Below are 22,964 nucleotides of genomic sequence, written 5' to 3' on the forward strand. Positions count from 1 at the left end.
ATATGGCATTTATTTTACTAACATTAAGAGGTTTTTTTTCCTGTAGATTTTTAACTTCTCAAAACAAAAATTTGGGAAAACAAATAAGATGCTAGGGTGAAAATAATTTTAAATAGATATTCCGATATTTCTAACCACACTGCAAGGCATCATCTATACAACGACAAATAGAGGCCACCTTACCTAGAACAAAGATTTTTAATTTTTAGAGTCTGGTGGCTTCAGTGTTAAACCTGCCTCTTAAAAGTCTTCCAACTTTTAAAAGTTTGAATAGGCATTGCAGTCACCTTCAAATAAAATGTCTCAACATCTCTGTTTACGTGGTATTCCTCTTAGCATTTGATAAGCAGCAGCACTTTGGTTAAAGAACAAGTTAACTTTTCTATTATTTGAAAAGAAGGCTGTAAATGCTATTAAGGACTGTTAACAGCAATGTTGAGTGGACGCAGAGTCCAGAGAAGAGTTAGGAATGGCCTCAGTCAAGCAGTGCAATCAGCCCTGGAATTATTTTGTTTTCTGAATCCTCTGTGATACAGAAGCCTCCTCGTCACTTGCCACAGTGGTGAGAGGATCGCATTTGTGTAGGCTCTCCTCCTGAGGCCATCTCTCCTAAGGGGGACACTGAGGATGAAAAAATTGTGCCCCTCCCCTTTGATAATGCCTTTTCCCCACAAACACAGAATAACCTCTTCCCACTAGACCTAATAATAAAGCACAAACTAGGGAGGGACAGTGTAACAGGAGGAAAACAACCATCTTCCCTAGATCTAGTTCCCTGACCAGGGATTGAATCTGGGCCCTCTGCATTAGGAGTGCAGAGTCTTAACCACTGGACCACCAGGGAAGTCCCTCAAGCCTCTTAAATGATGTTTTTCATTCATATTTTTCTGACCCTTATGTGTTCCCTCTTGTATTACAGTGTATTTGTTGCATTCAAATGAGAGGAAATACTATGCATTGTATGTTACATGTTATTTTATGTAAGAAATCAGACATTCTTTTCTTTTCTTTTTCCCTCTGACATTGCCAAATGTCTCCTGGTTTTGTTTGTTTGTTTGTTTTATTCTATTTTTATTTTTTATTTCTCATGGAAAGGCATTTTATTTTAAATATAGCAATGTGTACATGTCAATCCCAGTTGCTAGGGCACAGAAACAAAGAGAGAATACTACTGGGGAACCCTAGACACAAAGAGTCCAGCAGGTGAAGTTGAAATGCTGGTAGATGGGAGTAAGGTCCGGAATCCAGAAAGCATTATTCTTCCTTAGGGGTACTTCTGACCATGTCCTGTATGGAAGACTTCTCTCCACACTCCAAGTTGATGGGGAAAAATGAAGTCAGAGTCTCTGTCTAAGACATTGAAAATAAAATAAAGCAATATTAAGGCTACACTTCCATAAGATTTCATCATTGAAAATAATAATAGTAATAATAATGATAATTTTGAAGACCAGTGACCTCTTTAACAGCTGTGACTAAAGCACAGAGTTCTTAGGTTTTGCACCAGACATTTTTTAAGCACATGTGGACTCTGTACATGTCTCTGCTCTTCCTGGGACTGAATCTGTTTCCCCAAGTGCACGTGATCACTCATACTGCTCCCTCCCTCCCCCACCGACACTCAGGAAACCCTCTCTGGTGAACCCTCCCCACATCTGCAGTTGCACACAGTAGCCTCTGCAGGCAGGAGGGTGATCTTGGGTAGAACATACCTGATAGGAAGCTCCAGCATGTGGTAGGTAATACTCCAGGTGACTCTTCCAGCATTCCAAAAGTGAATGCATAATGATGGTGAGAGTGGGCACCTTTGTCTTGTTCCTGTTCTTGGAGGGAATTCTTCCAGTTTTCACCATTTAGAACGATGTTAGCTTTTGGTTTCTCATATATGGCTTTATTATGTTGAGGTAATTTCCTACTATGCCCATTTTCTGGAGAGTTTTTATCATAAATCGATGTTGAATTTTGTCAAAAGCTTTTTCTGCATCTATTGAGATGATCATATGGTTTTTATCCTTCAATTTGTTGATATGATGTATCACATTGATTGATTTGTGTATATTGAAGAATTGTTGCATCCCAGGGATAAACCCCACTTGATCATGTTGTATGATCTTTTTAATGTGCTGTTGGATTCTGTTATCTAGTATTTTGTTGACAATTTTTGCATCTATATTCATCAGTGATATTGGCCTGTAATTTTCTTTTTTTGTGACATCTTTGCCTGGTTTTGATATCAGGGTGATGGTGGCCTCGTAGAATGAGTTTGGGAGTGTTCCTCCTTCTGCAATATTTTGGAAGAGTTTGAGAAGGATAAGTGTTAGCTCTTCTCAAAATGTTTGATAGAATTCGCCTGTGAGGCCATCTGGCCCTGGGCTTTTGTTGGTTGGGAGATTTTTAATCACATTCTTAATTTCTGTACTTGTGATTGGTCTGTTCATAGTTTCTATTTCTTCCTGGTTCAGTCTTGGAAGATTGTATTTTTCTAAGAATGTATCCATTTCTTCCAGGTTATCCAATTGATTGGCATATGGTTGCTTGTAGTAGTCTCTCATGATGTTTTGTATTTCTGAGGTGTCCATTGTTACTTCTCCTTTTTCATTTCTAATTCTGTTGATTTGCATCTTCTCCCTTTTTTTCCTGATACGTTTGGCTAATGGTTTATCAATTTTGTTAATCTTCTCAAAGAACCAGCTTTTAGTTTCATTGATCTTTGCTATTGTTTGCTTCATTTCTTGTTCATTTATTTCTGCTCTGATCTTTATGATTTCTTTCCTTTTGCTCACTTTGGGGTTTCTTTGTTCTTCTTTCTCTAACTGTTTTAGGTATACAGTTAGGTTGTTTATTCAATATTTTTCTTGTTTCTTGAGGTAGGACTGTATTGCTATAAACTTCCCTCTTAGAACTGCTTTTGCTGTGTCCCATAGGTTTTGGGTCATTGTGTTTTCATTGTCATTTGATTCTAGGTATTCTTTGATTTCCTCTTTGATTTCTTTAGTGATTTCTTGGTTGTTGAATAGCATATTGTTTAGCCTCCATGTGTTTGTATTTTTTACAGTTTTTTTTCGTAATTGATTTCTAGTCTCATGATGTTGTGGTCAGAGAAGATGCTTAATATGATTTCAATTTTCTTGAAATTACCGAGGCTTGATTTGTGACCCAAGATGTGATCTATCCTGGAAAATGTTCTGTATGCACTTGAAAAGAATGTGTATTCTGCAGTTTTTGGTTGGAATGTCCTATAAATATCAATTAAGTCGAGATGGTCTAATGTGTCATTTAAAGCTTGTGTGTCCTTATTTATTTTCTGTTTGGTTGATCTGTCCATTGATGTAAGTGGGGTGTTAGTTTTAGCCACAGCAATCAGAGAAGAAAATGAAATAAAAGGAATCCAAATTGGAAAAGAAGAAGCAGAATTGTCACTCTTTGCAGATGACATAATATTATACATAGAAAACCCTAAAGACTCTACCAGAAAACCGCTAGCACTAATCAATGAATTTAGTAGAGTAGCAGGATACAAAATTAATTTTCAGAAATCTCTTGCATTCCTATACACTAACAATGAAAAAGCAGAAAGAGAAATTAAGGAAACTCTCTCATTTACCACTGCAACAAAAAAAATAACATACCTAGGAATAAACCTGCCTAAGGAGGCAAAAGACCTGTATGTAGAAAACTATAAGACACTGATGAAAGAAATCAAAGACGACACAAACAGATGGAGAGACATACCATGTTATTGGATTGGAAGAATCAACATTGTGAAAATGACTGTACTACCCAAAGCAATTTAAAGATTCAACTCAATCCCTATCAAATTACCAAGCATTTTTCACAGAAAAACAAGAAATCTTACCATTTGTATGGAAATGCAAAAGACCCCGAATAGCCAAAGCAATCTTGAGAAGGAAAGATGGAGTTGGTGGAATCAGGCTTCCTGACTTCAAACTATACTATAAGTCCACAGTGATCAAGACAGTATGGTACTGGCACAAAAATAGAAAGGAAGATCAATGGAATAGAATAGAGAACTCAGAAGTAAGCCCAAACACATATGGGCACCTTATCTTTGACAAAGGAGGCATGAATATACAATGGAAAAAAGACAGCCTCTTTAATAAGTGGTGCTGGGAAAATTGGACAGCCACATGTAAAAGAATGAAATTAGAACACTTCCTAACACCATACACAAAAATAAACTCAGAATGGATTAAAGACCTACATGTAAAGCCAGATACTATAAAACTCCTAGAGGAAAACATAGGCAGAACACTCTATGACATACATCAAAGCAAGATCCTTTTTGACCCACCTCCTAGAATCATGGAAATAAAATCAAGAATAAACAAATGGGACCTCATGAAACTTAAAAGCTTTTGCACAGTGAAAGAAACCATAAACAAGACAAGAAGACAACCCTCAGAATGGGAGAAAATACTTGCCAACGAAGCAACGGACAATGGATTAGTCTCCAAAATATACGAGCAGCTCATGCAGCTTAATACCAAAAAAGCAAATAATCCAATCCACAAATGGGTGGAAGTCCTAAAGAGACATTTCTCCAAAGAAGACATATAGACAACCAACAGACACATGAATGTGTGTACGAATCATTAGAGAAATGCAAACACATGAATGTGTTAGAGAAATGCAAACACATGAATGTGTGTACTAATCATTAGAGAAATGCAAGTCAAAGCCACAATGGGGTATCACCTCAAACCAGTCAGAATGGCCATCATCAAAAAATCTAGAAACAATAAATCTTGGAAAGGGTGTGGAGAAAAGGGAACTCTCCTGCACTGTTGGTGGGAATGTAAGTTGGTACAGCCGCTAGGGAAAACAGTTTGGAGGTTCCTTAAAAAACTAAAAATAGAACTACCATATGATCCAGTAGTCCCACTACTGGGCATATACCCAGAGAAAACCATAATCCAAAAAGAAAAATGTACCATAATGTTCACTGCAGCACTATGTACAATAGCCAGGACATGGAAGCAACCTAAATGCCCATCAACAGATGAATGCATAAAGAAGATGTGGCACATATATACAATGGAATATTACTCAGCCATAAAAAGGAATGAGATGGAGCTATATGTAATGAGGTGGGTAGACCTAGAGTCTGTCATACAGAGTGAAGTAAGCCAGAAAAAAGAAAACAAATACTATATGCTAATGCATATATATGGAATCTAAAAAAAGAGAAAAAAATGGTAGTGATGAACCCAGTGACAGTGCAAGAATAAGGATGCAGATGCAGAGAATGGACTTGAGAACATGGGGTTGGGGAGCCCGGGGGGAGCGAAGGGGAAGCTGGGACGAAGTGAGACAGTAGCATAGACATATGTACACTACCATCTGTAAAATAGATAGCTAGTGGGAGGTTGCTGTATAACAAAGGGAGATCAACTCGATGATGGGTGATGCCTTAGAGGGCTAGAATAGGGAGAGTAGGTGGGTGTCGCAGGAGGGAGGGGATATGGGGATATATGTATAAATACAGCTGATTCACTTTGGTGTACCTCAAAAGCTGGTACAAGAATGTAAAGCAAATATATTCCAATAAAGAGCTAAAAAAAAAAAGTGAATCCAAACTTAAAAGAACATAATGAACTTATCTACAAAACAGAAATAGAGTTACAGATGTAGAAATGAACAAACTTACTGTTACCAGGGGTAAAAGTGGGGAGGGGTATATTGGGAGACTGAGATTGATATATACACACTACTATATATAAAATAAATAACTAAAAAGGACCTACTGTACAGCACAGGGAATTCCACTCAATACTCTGTAATGGTTTATATGGGAAAAAAAATCTAAAAAAGAGTAGATATATGTACATATATAACTGATCCACTTCGCTATACACTTTAACACAATATTGTAAATCAATAATACTCCAGTAAAAAAAAAAAAACATAGTCAATCTGAACTTCCTAAGGCTTTCCCCGCCTGTTTTTTAGGGAAAAATTATTTGGTTTTGAAATGAAGAATAAAAACAAAGTTTCTCTAGTTTTTGTGTGATGGTTCAGCTAAATCCAAGTGTGCTTGCCCTATTTTATGCCACTTTCATTCTTATGGAAACTGCCAGTAAGTGAATTTAATTACATTTTCTATATTATGTGGTCTAGATCTGTTGCTTTCATGTTTATAATTAGATTATTTACTATTCACTTGGCTCCCACTCTTAGACATTCTGATTTAATTCCTATGTTTGTGACCTGGGCATGGAGAGATTTTTTTTTTTTTTTTTAAGTTCCATCAGATGATTCTAATCTTCAGCAAAGTTTAGGAGGAACAGGATAAGAAAATGTCTTCATATTTTATTTTTTGATTATATTCACTGTTGCCATGTGGAAATACGCCAGGAAGTATTTAAGGAATAAAACATTGTGTGTCCTCCTTTATTATATATGATATACAAATATATGTGATATGAGGTAGAAAGAGAATGACAAAGCACATGGGAAAAACTGTAATCAATTGGTAAATCTGGAAAAAGGAAGTATTCCGGTCTCAGGTGCCATTCTAACATATTTTCTGTCAATTTTAAATTGTATCAAAATGAAAGTTTCCGAAAATAATCCCAACACTTACTTCCTCAACAATAATTTTTTTCCATTTATTTTATTTTTTACTTTTTAGTGTTAATGTAGGCAAGATTATACCTGTTCTTACGGATCAGAGAGATACAAATATTTTACTGGAATACCATGAACTCATAATAGGTACACATACAAGTCTTTTCAAGTCTAACATTTAAAAGCACTCAACAGTTTTCAGAAAAATTCAGATCAATTCATACAGAATGAAGTGAGTCAGTAAAAGAAAAACAAATACCATATATTAACAGATATGTGGAATACAGAAAAATGGTATAAATCAACCAGTTTGCAAGGCAGAAATAGATTGGGATAGCCATATGTACATTACTAATAAGAAAAAATATCAAATTTCACACTTTAAATATATGCAGTTTATTGTATGTCAATTGTATCTCAATAAAAGTTCTTTAAAAAAAGTAAAGAAAAAAATTCAGACCAATTATTTCATTTGGTTTCTTCAAATTCTGGGGAAATGGTTATGGTAAGAATTATGATGCCCATTTTACCAATGAGAAAACTGAAAGTCATGGGGAATAATTACTTGATCACAGTTCCAAAGCTGGTATGTTCTGAAGAAACTGACATTCATGTCTGTGTCCTGCCATGCCAGGACTCCCATGTGAAAGGCACGGCCCAGGCACAGCCCTGTATATTTGGCAGATCATTGTATTAGTTTCCTACTGCTGCAGTAACAAATTACTACACATTCATGACTTAACACACGTATTATTTTAGAATTCTAGAGGTCAGAGATTGAAAATGGGTGCCAGGGCTGCATTCTCATGGGAGGCTCTAGGGGAGAATCTATTTTCTCTCCTTTTCCAGCTCTTAGTTCCAGTCTAAGTTCCTTAGCCCAGGGCCTTTTCCCCCATCTTCAGAGTTAGCATTGTAACATCTTCCCTCTGACCTCCTGCTTCTCACTGATAGGGACCCTTGTGATTATATCAGGCCCATTTCAATAATCCAGGATAATCTTCCATCTCAAGATTTTAAATCATGTCCACAAAGTCTCTTTTTCTATATAAGGTAACACATTCACAGGTTCCAGGGATTAGGAACGGGAAATGTTTAGGGGACCATTATTCAGCATACCATAATCTTCTCATAAAAATCTCATCAACATACCTAAAGCCGCTGATTAGCTTTTCAGTACTTTTTATTTATTTTACAATTAATGGACATTCGAGAAAATTCTCATTTTTTTAGAAAGAGAATACAAAAAAATCAGAAATATTAAAAATATAAAATAATGCAGATGCAGAAGAAAAGTTCAAATAAAATTCTCTATAATTAGTATCTTGATAAAAATCAGCATTTTTAGGTAGAATATTTGTCCATTAAGCCTGGTTTGCTGTGAAAAAAGCATCTAAACCATCTAAACCAAAAGCATAATAATTGAAATAAGAAATCCAAAAGAAAGATTGGACTCAAAGATAATGCTGAAAATAAAAACAAAAATAAGAATTTGAAATATGAGGTAAAACGTAATAAAATTAGAAATTAATTGAGGTGGTGCGACAGCTGGCTGAAGGAATTCTACAAAATGAAAAAGAGACAATTACTGAAAAAAAAAAAGGGAGGAACAATTCCCTATGAATTTCAGAAAGAAAGAGTATGAGACTCTAGGTTTAAAATGTTCAGGCATTGATAAATTGATAATTTTCATAACTCAGGGCATGAAAATAATATTCCAAAGGAGAGAATAAATAGCTTCTATGGAAATAATTGGAATCAGAATAGCTTTATATTTTAATTCAAAAACTGCCTTTAAATTTTTGATGGAAGAAGATTTTTGGCCTAGAATTTGATACTCATACAATAAAACAAGAATGATGGTTGAATTAACATTTTTTTAGATAGCAAGTGTATTTCAAATACACAAAGACAAAAATAGCTGACCTCCCACATACCCTTTCCTAGCAAAGACTGTAGCACATTCTTTGGCAAATAAGAGTGTAAGACCAGAAAGCTGAAGTTCAGAAAGTTCTGAGTCCTCACACAATAAAACACCAAAAAAGTTGCCTTGAAATGAAACGGGGACAGCAGATCTGGAGAGAAACCAGTAAGGGTGGAAAGAGATGTGTGATGTAGTTCTTCAGGAGGGGATCAGAGGGATAACCTATATCTTTAACAAGTTCCCAGGTGATGCTGATACTGCTAGTTTGGGTACCACATTTCCTGCCCTGGGGGAGTCTCCTCTGTGGCTGAGGGCTTTTTGCTGGCTGAGGAAGTACATCAGACCAGTTGCAGAAGGCAAACCAGAAGTGCCAAAGAATCGGCAGCCCTCAACATGAAGGGAGTTGCTTTGCAAATACCCAGGTTTCCTTGCCCTTAGGTAGGAAAACTCCGAATCTCCAGATGGGTAATTGACTTGATGAATTCTTTACTGGCCCCTCTCTCTTCCTTGTGTCACTTCACTAATTCTCTACCAATGTTTCTTGAAATAACCTCTCCAATAAGCTACTTGCAATTGAATGGCTCAGATTCAGCTTCCAGGAGAACCCAAACTTTAACAGGAAGTGCTCAAGGAAATTAGTTTAATTAAATGAGTATAGACACAATTAAAAAAAATTAAATTTCACAGTAGTCCATTAAGATGCTTTTGTATCGGCCTCTGTTTACTTTTCTGACACACACGGCTGTTCAAATGGTTTATCTGCTGCCCACGAATTAACAGTGATACTGTATTAGAACTGCTGTTTAGAATGATTTTAGAAGTCACGTGCGAGTCTTTTGACTCATTTTCCTCATTTTTGAAAGCTAATTACCAATTTGTTTCCTTGAAATTTGAGCGGTCCTGTGGAAAGTAAAATATAACTGTTAGTATTTATTTACCAGCAAGGAAATTGTTGACAGGCTCACCACTGCCACAAAAACTGGAGAAGGAAATTTAAATGATTTTTATTGATGCAGACTTCCAAGGGGTAACATTTCACCACACTAATCTGGGAACAAGGAAATCTGTCAAACAGGAAGCACTTTTAAACACTGAGACATGAGAATAACGTTCGTCAGTTTTCCTTGGTGGACAAAGTAAGAGCAAAAGGTTTAGATCCTTAAAGAAAAGAGAAAGAAGTGCTTTTCAAAGCCTGGGTGATACCGCAGGTGACAGGGACCCCACTGCCTGAGGGCACTTCCGTGGGCCACTGCAGCCTTCCTCCCTCATGCTGGTGAAAAGTGGTTTTATCCTCAGGGCAAAGCTACACGGATTCAGTGAAAATCCCTTTCGAACATCAGATGCTATGTCACAGTGCTGCACACGGCCTTCTTGCCGAGCTTATAATGAGTTTTCCTCACTGCTATTACCTGAGCCCCAAAATGCACATTAAAGGACACTGTCAATTAACATTTGGATCAAAATGTGACCTACATTACAACTGACAGGGTTTCGTGGAGACAGTCCTACAGAGTCCAAATGTCTACTCATATATTTTCAACACTCTATTACTAAGAAGGTATAATGTTCAATTAAAAGGAGGCGATCCTTTGGGACCCACAAAACATAAGAATTCTGCATATTGCTATTAGTTATGTGATATCACTTAATAAATTGGCAGTTTCTTTGTAGCGCGGCTTTTATCAAAATTAAGAGAGATTCAGAAAACTTGGGCTCAGGTCTCCTGACTTTGTTCCTGAGAAGCCAGACCACCTTGACTGAATTTTGCTCCCTTTTGGCCACTGCTCCGCACCCCCAGCCAGTCTCTTTCTCCAAGAAAAGAGTTTGATCGCGTGACCTCAAAGGCCACCCCCAATTACAATTACTACCTCTCTCTCCTTATCTTCTGATGAGCTTTCAAGAGAGAAAGAAGCAAAGACAGGGCAGGAGAAGGGCTGGCACTTATCCAAAGAGAAAAGATAAAAATAGCAAAACCAATAAAGCCTAACAACATAAATATAATTTTAAGATAGGCCTATGCAATTTTTCTTTTCATTTAGATGTGGCTGTATGTCTACAGATTTGTTTCCTCTCTGCGGAATGAAGGAACGATTTGCCCCCAAGGCACACGTGTAAATGTTGTTGGGGCAGCATTTCCCATTCTGGCTCTGACGTGTCAAGAGCTTGGAAATTTTACCCCAGTCTTTACAGCAAATTTTTAAAAATGAAAAACATGAAAATCAAGGACTTTTCTTGGACCTGTCAGAGACCTGGGGTAAACTTCCACCTGAAAATCTGGAGAGGCAGGTGCGTGCAGAGATCTGGAGTTAGAGCCGGGATCTGCTTACCAGGAAGCAAAACTACTGGAGCTATAAACTGGTGGGAACACACAATGGGAATTCTGACAACTTGCTTGAAGCTGTGTGTGCACTATGGTGAGAATAAAAGTTTTCAAAGGGCTGTGGTCTTGCGGGAGCCCTGACTTGCATAGGGTTTACCTCCAGGAACCCTGTGGGTTCTCAGTGTGAGGATCTGAGCACCATCTCAGCCTGGCTCTGGCAGGGGAGGGGGAGAATAAATGAATGAACTCAGAGCCTTCTACATAACGGAGGCCTACCTATAGGAGAAAAGACAGTTCCAGAGCCGTATCCCATGTGGGGAAGGGTATTTCCCTGAATCTGGTCACTTCCTGCCTTCCTGTCTCATCTAAGAGGTGAGAGGTAAGAAACATTGGGAAGGACACAGACCAGAGACAGAATGTGCTGAAAGATTCAATCATTCGATGGTAGACATCTCCCCTTCTCTACACCTTACCACAGCGGGGCTTAAAGAGCTGCAAGACATGGGCTCTGTCTAAAGAAAGGATTTTGGGGAAGTTGAAAGACAAGAAGGGAGACAAGGATGCTGAAAGAATGGGAAGGTTCTGGCAAACATTAAACACAGCCCAGCTCCTAGCCAGGTTGATGTAAATCCTCACACCGTGGGTATTTTCCATAGTTCTTAACACTCGAAACACTGTATTCAGATCTCAAGAAGAGAGTTGAGGAATGGTAGGACAAGAAGGACAAAGCCAGCGTCAGAAACAGACTAAAATATGATACAGATTTGGGAATTATCAGAGAGTTTAAAATAGCTGTGACTAAAATACTAAGGGCTTTAATGGGAAAAGTAGACAACATGCAAGAAACAGAGAGGTGGAAACAAAAGAAAGAAACAAAAAGAAATGTGAAAAATCAAAAACATGGTAACAGAAATGAAGAATGCCTTTAATGGGTTCATCAGTAACCTGGACTGGGCCAGGAAATAAACCAGTGAAGACATGCTGATAGGCACTTTTGAACTGATAATCAAAGAGAAAGAAAACAATGAAAAAGCAGAGTGGAATATTCAAGAAATGTGAGGCAAGTTCAAAAGATGTAACTTATACATAATTGGAATACCAGAGGGCTACAAAAGAGAGAACAGAGCAGAGAAGTGTTTAAAGTAATATTGACCAAGAATTTTCACACCTTCCTCCAAAATTAGTACAAGACAACAAACCACACGTCCAAGAATCCCAAAGAACACCAAGTAGGATTAAAAAGCAAGTAAACAAAAATCTACACTAGGCACATAATATTCCTAACTATCAGAATTCACACAGGAGAAATAAGTAATCATAATTGCACATAACTGTTAAATACTTTGAATGATAATTATAACTTTCCATAAAATAAAGCACCAGGCCAAAATGATGGTTTCTCTGGTGAATTCTGCCAAACATCTTAGAAAGAATTTACCAATTCCCCACAATCTCTTCCAAAAAACAAAACAAAACAAAAAACAGTGAACACCAAGCACCCTTTAACAGATTCTATGAAGCCTTTACTACCTCACTCTAATATGAAAGCTAGATAAAGACATTACAAGAAAGGACAACTACAGGCCAATTTCTCCCATGGGAATTGAAGTAAATATCCTCGACAAATATTAGCAAATCAAGTTCAACAACGTATAAAAATAATTGTATACCACTACCTAATGGGACTTACTTCATGTGCAACTCTGTTTCAGCATTAAAAATCAATCAGCACAACCCAGCATATCAACAGATTAAAGAAGGAAGAACATATGATCATATCAATTAATCCAAAAATAGCATTTGGCAAAATCCAATGCCCATTTCTGAAAACAAAACAAAACAAAAAAACAACTCTTCAGCAAACTGGAAATAGAAGGAAACATACTGACCTTTATATAGGACATCTAAAAATATCTTGCAGTTCCCAATTTTGAGAAACTAAATGTTTTTCCAGTACGATCAGGAACAAGTGTTCTTCCTCAAATCCTCACATCATACTGGAAGCTCTAACTACTGTAATTAGACAAGTGAAAGGCAGAAAATATATACAGTTTGTAAAGGAAGGAAAAAAAAAAGTTTTTCTCCACAGATGACTTGATTATCTATGTAGAATATCTAAAGAATGGACAAAATAACTCCTGGAATTGATATATCACTTAAGATAGTGCCCAAAGAGTAAAATACATAGGCATAAAACTACCAAAATATGTCAAGGAACTAGATGTAGGAAACAAACAAAAAAAATTATGAAAAAAAAATCAAAGAAGATCTTAATAAACAGAGAAATATTTCATGTTAAAGATATTGGTAGACCTAATATTATTAAAAGGACAGTTCTTCCCAACTTGATCTGTAGGTTGAACACAGTCTCAATTACAATTCCAGCAAGCTATTTTGTATGTATTAATTAACTAATTCAAAAGTTTACATGGAAAGCCCAAAGACCTATGATATTCAACGTCATCTTGGAAAAGAAGAGTAAAGTTGAAGGAATTACACTGTCCAAGTATGAGACTGACTGTGAATTTAGAGTAACCGTGCGTGGTATCAGTGAAAGAACAGACATGCAGGTCAGTCAAACAGAATAAAGAGCCCAGATAGTGACCCATACAGCGTCCACGGACATAGCGGTATCCCCTAGAATTTAACCAGTTGTTAAAAGATAAAACATACAGGCATCTCGAGTTGGATTGACCTTCTAGTGAAGATTATTTAAGAGCATCTGTGTGTGTGAGCATCCACAGGTACTGAAATCCAATTCTGGCCTTCACTTTCAAACATTTCCTTGAATATTACGATTCAAGGAATAGGGAAGAAAATCTAGATCTGTAACAGGGAACTGTCTTGTTTCCAGTTCGGAGTGAAAGTCCTTCTCTCTTTATCTAGCTCCTCCTGATCATCATCCGTGCCTCTTACTGTTCCAGTGTACACTTAATGCTGTTCCAGTCTGTGCGGGTCTAAACTCGGGTGCACACGTCCAAGACACAGGCCTAAATTACAGACCATACAGAAACGCCTATCTCAGTCCCCAGCTTCTCAGATTGCAGACGCCCCCAGTTCCTCTTGCTCTCCCCAACTTTTCTCTGTCACGGCTGCTCCAGCATCTTGGTTGTTTCTGAAACACACCAGGCTCACCGCTGTCTCCGGGACTGCTGTCCCTTTGTGGAAGCTGTGCAACCCACATATCCACGGAGTAAACACCTCACTTCCTCAGCTCTTTTCTCAGAAGTCACCTCCTTATCCAGGCCTGCCCAAGCTGCACTATCTTACATTTCAATGCATCACTTCTCTGGACATTTCTTATATTTCTTTACACTTTGTTTTTCACCTTAAGCGATAATCCCTAAAAAACTATGAATTTTTCTTACATACCTTAGTCGTATATCTTTTTCACTGGGATAGACATTGTATGAGGGCAGGGATTTTTCCTCTGTATCCTCAGTGTATAAAAATGCCTTGCACATAGTAGGTTCTCAGTAAATATCTGTTGAATGGGTGAATGAAGTTTAAATAGCACAGTTCTCATTAATTCATTGACAAAAAAAAAAAAAAATCCAAGAAACCAAAAAACAACTGTTGGTTAATGACTGACCAGAAATGACTTATTTCTGTGTCCCGCATCTGTCTTTCAAATGTTGACCCCACATCAAGTGCCCCGTTCGTCTTTGCTCTCTTAGGGCAGTGGGAGTGGGCTCGATCCTTATAAACTGGAGCAATTCCGAAATCCCCGCATGGGAGATGCTTAGAGGCAACAATGGGAGAAAAAGAGGCTAACAAAGGAAAAAGTTCCTTTAGAGAAATTTGAGGGAAGCAAGGAAGAGGGATGAAAGGGTAATTTGGGATTTTATATATATACATATATATATTTTAATATTTATTTATTTATTTATTGGCTATATTGGGTCTTCCTTGCTGTACGAGAGCTTTCTCTTCATTGCTGCACCGCAACTTCTGTAGTTGCGGTGAGTGGCGCCACTCTTTGTTGCAGCCTGCGGGCTTCTCTTGTTGTGGAGCACGGGGGTCTAGGCACATGGGCTTCGGTAGTTGCAGCATGCGGGTTCAGTAGTTGTGGTTTGCGGGCTCTAGAGCACAGGCTCAGTAGTTGTGGTGCAGGGACTTAGTTGCTCCGGCGCATGTGAGATCTTCCTGGACCAGGGATTGAACCTGTGTCCCCTGCATTGGCAGGCGGATTCTTAACCAATGTGCCACCAGGGAGGTCCCTGGGATTATATTTTGAAAAGTGAAATGACCTTGACCTTCCACTCAATGGACAAGCACGCAAGCAGAACATGATTTTATTACACGAGGATTTTTTTCTGCTGACAGGGAGGAGGCGGGCTTGAGCCTAGGTAGACAGGAGGCACATGGGTAATGTTTCCATAACAAGATTAATATATTTTAAAGGGAGGACATAAAGAAGTCAGTGAGTTTCCATCTGGATTTTTCTTAGTTTGGAAATCTTCTCAAGTTCCTAACAGATTTTATCTTGACCTTAGTGTATTTCTGAGTTAGCAAGCATTGATAGAAAAATTAAAATGTACTCTAAATATTTAAAAAATGTATTTCAAGTGGTGATAGAACATTTCCTTTGTCATAAGGACATTTTTACCAATCTGCATAGAAATACTCCAAGTCTTGGAGAGTTTCCTCTGTATTGTTGAGGGTTCTACCATCTGCATTTTGAATTTTGGTTATTAAGGTTGCAGCTTTGTGGCCTACTCAGATTGCCAACATCTGCCTCATTTATTTAGGCTTTTTCTTTTTTTTTTTGGTATCCAGGATGAATTGAATTTTAATGGATGGGACCGATTTTAACTTTGCCTTCTATTCAAAAATAAACTTTTTTTTTATAGAAATCTAAATCTTTTCCTCTCACTCCATCCACCTGCTGGCAAGTAGGCATTTTGTAGAAATGTAATTATTACAGAGGAGCAATGCTTTTCTTTATTTAGCACCATTTACCTATTGCAGAGCACAGCGTACAGTTCTACAATGCATGATAATCATAACAGGCTACATAGACCCTTAGCTAGCTCTATTTTTGCATATGATTCATTTTCATTTCAGAAGCACAAAAGGGATTATGTCTCTATTGGAATGTCTTGAGTAAGCCCTACAGCAGGGGACCTGTGATGTCATTTGTTCTATGAAAAGCATGTATTCATCTATTATGGGCTGGTCTAAAATATAAATATAAGATACTAAAGGTTCTCTTGTTAAGAAACCGTCCTATGCATTTTTTCTCCCCGTTTAATAATCAGTACACATTTTCCCATGCAAATCATCTATTTTATAAGAAAGATCCAGCAGTGGAATCTTACATTGGAAACTGATTTCAAATCATTATCTCCGACTTCCTTCTTCAGATATCTGCTTGCTCTTTGTAACAATCTGGGCAAGGCAGTTTCTGGTCTCCATTTGTCATTTGGATCACATAAGTTTTGTCAAGCTTAGACTCAACACAGTTACTGTGTTCAGTTTCTAAAGAATTTTCTTAGTTTTTGTTGAATTGTTTGCGATTTGCCTTCTGGGTTTCAGTTCTTAAAACAGAGATTAAGATAAATTATTTAATCACAATAATAAAATGATGAGTTTTATAACAGAATTAATATAGTACAATATGATAGTACAATACTAAAGCCGCTGGATCAATTAGAAGTTGTGGACTTGAGTTCTGAATCTACCATCTCCTATCTATGTAATTAGTACTGATTACCTAATGTTTGAACAGTTCTGACTATCACTTGCCTTTTAAAGAATTAAGATCTGTTTTTTTAAATCAATATACCACATAGTTTATTTTTCAAAAACAGCTCCTGTAAGTTTCCAAAAATAGTATTGGACCACTTCATAGTTACTACCTTGTTTGTAAACACACAGAAACACGTAACGGTGTAGTCTGAGGTTATGGGCTTGATTTCAGATAATTCTTATAATAATGAAAACCGATTGCCTTAGTAAGGAAAAGACCTTTATATATGACATAATTTGCAAAGGATATAAATGGCCGCTGTCTTTTAACAGTCTGCTTTTTTTAAAATTAATTTTTATTGGAGTATAGTTGCTTTACAATATGACAACTAGTAGTGATCGATGGAATTAGAGACAGTTGATATGAAAAAAAAAAGAAACTTGCAGGAGACTTAAAAGGATGAAAATATATATGCCACACAAATCTTTACCAACAGAAAACTGGTGTAGTAATACTTTTATCACAGAAATAAAATTTAAAGCTAAACAAATTACCCTCTTAGAAAGCAAATAACATTACAAAATAAATTGACAAATTCACAGTCAACATGGGAATTTTTAATATAGTTCTGTCAATAACTTGTAGATCAAGCAAATAACGTATGATAGCATATAAAACTTGAAAAGCAAAACTAATAAGTGTGATCTAATAGATAATTTACATAGCGAGAAACCTGAAATCAACAGACAATGTATTTCGTATTAGTCACATGGAGTACTTACAGAAGCTGTAAAAAATGTTTTAAAAATGTTGGAAGACTAGGTCACAAAGAAAGTTTTGTGATTTGATGCAATGCAAACCAAAATTTCTGACTAAAATTCAATTAAACTGACATTAATGAAAACAATAATAATAACCATACAAATAAACCCATTACAGCAGCCAGCTTTTAGGATTGCCCCGATTACCCCAATGATCCTTGACTTCTGGGGTTTGGCTTTTGGGTATGACTCTTCCACATGTGTCCCAGTTGGGTTGTGTCATTGATAGATTAGGACAGAAGTTATGGTACATTCCGTCTGAGACTAGGCGTTAAAAGGCATCCAGCTTCCTTCTTTGCTGTCACTTGCATTACTTGCTCTGGAGGACTAGCTCTATGGGGAGGTCCACAGGGGAGGAACTCTGGCCTCTGCCAAAAGCCAGTGAATAATAGGGGGACCAGACTCCAGACAGCAGGTTGGGAGTGAACTGTCTTGGAGTGTGTTCCCCAACCTAGGACAGCCTTTGGAAGACTGAAACCCTGGCCAATATTTTGACTGACACTTCATGAACCCTGAGCCAGAGCCACCTAGCCGCACCAACTCCAAATTTCTGACAACAGAAAGAATGGGGGATGTTAAATATTTGTTGTTTTAAGATGCTAAATTTTAGAGTAATTTATTAGGCAGCCATAGAAAATTAATACCTTCATATACTTGGAAAATTAACATTTTATTTCTAAATGATTCCTGGGTCTGAATCTTTTTTGCTTATTTTGAGGATATTTTTGAAATTACAACAAAGTAATGAGAAGAATATGATGAATCTCTATGTACCCATTAGCCATATTTTTTAATTGAAAGTTCATCTTCCTTGCCTCAATATTTAAAAAAAAAATAATGCTCTCAATAATTAAAAATATTTTATAGGGCAAAAGATTACTAGAAGATAATACTTTATAATGCAAAACAAGCAAGCATATTATTTAACAATAAACATTTATGTATTCATCTTTAAGAGCTAAGGAACTAAAGAAACTAAGACCATAAAATAATTGGATATTCAAATTTCTTGAATTATCTACCAGAAAATTATCTAAGGTAGGTTAGTGCAAATCTAGGTTAAAACAAGGTCTATACACTACATCTTGCTAATATGTTTCTTATGTGTCCTTTACATTACAATAGTTTTCCTCCTCGGCATCTTTTTTCTATTCTACTTATTGAAGAAACCGAATTCTTTATCAGAATATCTCTGTTTGAACCCTTGTGATGTCATTTCCCTTATTTATGTCCCTTCTCTTTCCTGTCAGCTAGTACTTTTTTGAAACCATTTTTTAAAAATTGAAGTATAGTTAATATACAATGTTATATTACTTGCAGGTGTATGACAAAGTGATTCAGCTATTTTTACATACATATATATTCTTTTTCAGATTCTTTTCTGTTATAAGTTATTAAATGATATTGAATATCATTCCTTATATTTACAGTAGGTCCTTGTTTTTTATGTATTTTGTATACAGTAGTGTGTATATGTTAATCTCAAACTCCTAATTTCTCTCCCCTTGTCTTCCTCTTCGGTAATCATAAGTTTGTTTTCTATGTCTGTGAGTCTATTTCTGTTTTGTAAATAAGTTTGCTTGTACCCTCTCTTTTAGATTCCACATATAAGTGATAACATATGATATTTGTCTTTCTGTTTGACTTACTTCACTTAGTATGATAAGCTCTAGGTCCATCCATGTTGTCAGCTAGGACTTTTTGTATCTGCAGACACAGTAAGTTTCCACTTCACTCTGTATGTGTGTGTGTGTGTGTGTGTGTGTGTGTGTGAGAGAGAGAGAGAGAGAGAGAGAGAGAGAGAGAAAGATGATTGGAGGTGCTGTACAGTTTTCATGGGATCATGTCAGAGAGAATATAGGAACCTGTAGTCCACATGTAATGATGCTAAGATTGGTCCATGGATTCAGGTATCCATCAGGTATCCATTTAGGTGGTGCATCCCTTGTCAAGTTTCCAAACAAATATCCATCTGATGGATAATAACTGCCTATATTTGTTTTGCAGTAGGATTAGCAAAGTAGTGAGTTTCTATTATTCATTTTGCACATATTATTAGCTAGAATTTAATTTAAAAAAATTTCTTTACCAACTATTTGTTTAACCTGCAGTAAGTTTTCTTTAGAAAAAGCAAGATAAATGCTTAATCAAGCATTTCAGTGATTTAACATTTTTAAAATAATGATAAGTGACCAATGAGTGTCTTTTTCCTTTTTGGGTATCATTTTGAATGCAAGAATATTTTTATATTTTTTTAATTCATTGCAGTTATTATTCCTTTTGAGATTCAAATTGTTCCATCTTTGGCCAGTAGAGCCTTTTCAGATAGGGTAATATATTTCTTGTTTCCACAGTACAATATTCATTACCTTCCATGTTTTGGGGCACAACCAGATTTTCTCAGTTTATTTATACACGTTCTGTCCAGGGCTAGAATCATCATTTCTCCAAGAAACATGGGACATTATAGGCTTTCAGTATTTTTATTTCTCTTTGCTGGGAGGTATGTATGTAAGTCTGATTTTGAGTATACAAATATTAAAAAAATATATAAATAAAATCAGTCAAAAGAGAGAGCTAATTCACACATGCAAATACAGAAAAAACATCCCCCTTACTTGTTTCCCTACCTTAGAACTGTCTGGCAGTTGAACCAAGGTGTTCCCCAGGTAATTATTACAGACACATCACATGGGCATAGTGGAGCATCTGTATGTAAGTATCACTTGAATGTCCGTAATCTTCTTGATAAAGAGGCCAGTACAATATTTAAAAATTTTTAATATCTTTGTGTCATTTTTTAATCTTTCTCTTAGAAAACTGCATTTTATCATTTCCTATGCATATAGAAAAATCTTCCTCGTAGTTTGAAGACCAGCTTTTCCTAGAGACTTAAAAAGAAGTGAATACATATTTTGTATAACTTATTAAAAAGCTGACTTCCCACACATTCTCTGGATGGTTCTTCCTTCTACCGAAATAAAAACTTAGTCAATGACAATTCAAATGCATGTTATCTTACTTTGTTCACAGGACCTTAAACAACTGATTGGCTATTTTCCTTTCAAAATTAAGGATTATTGAAGCTTGTGTAACAAAGACTTTGTTCTTTGTGATTCATTTCCTGTTACTTGCTTATGTGATGATGCATTATAATTTGCAGTCTATTACTTCACAGTACTTATAACTTCATTGCTTGTACAAAGCAAAGAACAAAGATCAGTCAGGAGAATGAAAAACATTTCCTAGGTAATGAGAAAGTAAATCAACTACATTTCTTGTAAATGGATAACTAGGAACTTTTTACTAATGAGTCCTATAATTCTGACAATGCAATGTTTATTTGCAGAGTTCTCTCCCAAGAAATGTGATTATATAGGGTAATCATTATACTCTGAGATTAGGGGTGAGGTAGATGCAATCTATATGCAATTACCTCCACAAGAATTAATAGAAAATATCAAGATATGCTTTCAAGTTTTCACATCCCAATAATTTTAAATCCACTAATGCTTTTGATGAATCCATTAAAGAGTATTCAAAATAGACCATGTAGATTCATTTAAAAATGAATAACTCATCTTACTTTAAAATTTTTCACACTGCTTTTGATTAGAGAATGACTGAAACAAGAGAAGTGGTTGAACAAAGCTGCACCCATTTGCCCCCAAACAAAGTGAGTTAGTTGGGGAAGGTGAAGACCAGCCACATAAACTTTGAGGGTCAAGAAGCTGCAGGATGTTGAAGCCCCAACTGTCAATTCTTCCCTTTAATCCATACTTGAATCACTAATGGCAGTGCTATGACGTCAATTACTTCATATATTACGGCAAACATCTAGCAAATCACAAAATCAAAAATTGTGCATGGCCTCCCAATGGAGTTTCTGTGAAATACAGAAAACCTGCTCTATATGCATGAGACATAATTGGCAACCATTACAGAATCAATATAAGGAGGAGTAAAAAAGGAGATATAACTAGAGATATGGCAGAGATTAAATACATAAATATCATCAATAACTTTATGCCAGTGAATTTGAAAACTTAAATAAAATGGAAATGCTCCTAGAAAAATATAAATGTGAATGTAAAGTTAAAAACATTCAGCAAGAAATGGAAAACATGCATAGTCCTATAATCATTAACACACTTGCATCAGTAGGATCTTCCCACAAAAAAACCCCAGGCTCACATGAGTTTATAAGCAAATTGTACCCATCATTCAAAGAGGAGATTGCTTCTATCTTTCTGATGCTAAAAGAGAAGTCATACACCAACTCATTTTATAAGCCAAATACAATCCTGATATCAAAGCCAGATAAAAAACATAAAGGGAATTGAGACAATATTGTTCATGAACTTAGAAATAATCTAACCGAAACTGCAAAGTATTATGTGGGATCATCAGAAATCTATCAAATAAATTACATTCATAGATAAAAGCAGAAAAAAATAATAATCTCAAAGATACTAAAAAGTAATTCAGTGCAATCTGAAAACATGATAAAAACCCTCAGCAAACTAGAGATAGAAGGATGGTTCCTTAATCTAATAAAAGGACACTTTCAAAAAAAAAAATTGTAGTTAACATCATAATTAAGAAACACTTAAAACATTCCCTTAAAACTTAAAACTCTTCCTGGTCAGGAAACCAAAAAGGAGCAACAACAACAACAACAACAAACAAAACAAAGAAACAAAAATTAGTTAAAACTCAGGGAAATCCCTTCATGAAAATAGAGCAACTTTTTAAAAAGTATAGGCAATTTTTGCTCTGAACTCTGGAATAGCAGCTTGTGGAGCCAAATCATAGCCTCAAAAGAGCTGCAAGAAGATAGTCAATGTTCAAAGGACGGAAGATGGATTTCATGAGGCCCTAAATTGTGCAGAACACAGACTTTGCACTAAGCTCTCATTCCACGGTGGGATAGATATCTCATTGGGACAGGAAGACTCAGCGGGCTGATCTGAGAATCACAGTCAAAATTAGGATAGGGTTTTGCAGTTGGTGATTTTCCAGTAATGAAAAAGAACATAGACTGGGTGGATGTTTGATCTCGGTTCGTCATGAAGTTATTTAAAAAAAAAAAAACGAAATCATGATCAACAAGCTTTGTCACGAACTTAGTTTTATCAAGATATATAAAATACTTCTACCCATCTGTCCATAGTTTATGGACTGATGTTCCAAGTTTGTACCATTCCTTTGCATATAATTAAACCTGGAACAGCATGTAAGAAATATCTGTTGGCTTTCCAAAGGTTGTTAAGAAATCAAATTCATGTGCACAGAAAGATATAAATTCAAGTAAGAAAAAAGTTGATACCTAAAAGGTAGGGTGTCTTCGATATAATCCAATTTGTTTTGTGTCAAGATGTAAATATTTGTCTTCCCTAGAAATACTCAGGATGATTTCTGTAATAAAGTTAATTTCATTAACAAAAAAAGGGAGGGACCATGGCAATACCTCAGGCAGCTGGGTGTCTAGAAACTCAGCCATTTCCAAATCCTCTGTGAAAAGACAGTGTCCTGCCCTTGAGGCAAAACTCATGGGAGTAGAAAATGAATTATTCAGGACAACTACTCTGGGAGTAAAGGACAGAGCAGGCCCAAATACTA

The 22,964-nt window shown here is 36.3% G+C and overlaps 1 non-coding gene across 1 annotated transcript; it reads right to left on the reverse strand.

Moving 5' to 3' along the window:
• Positions 1–771: 771 nt before the first annotated feature.
• TRNAR-CCU (transfer RNA arginine (anticodon CCU)) lies at positions 772–844 on the reverse strand. Its single transcript has one exon. It is a non-coding gene; the product is annotated as a tRNA-Arg (tRNA).
• Between the last annotated feature and the right edge of the window lie 22,120 nt (positions 845–22,964).

Source organism: Hippopotamus amphibius, chromosome 7, assembly GCF_030028045.1.
Source record: "Hippopotamus amphibius kiboko isolate mHipAmp2 chromosome 7, mHipAmp2.hap2, whole genome shotgun sequence".
Lineage (NCBI taxonomy): Eukaryota > Metazoa > Chordata > Mammalia > Artiodactyla > Hippopotamidae > Hippopotamus > Hippopotamus amphibius.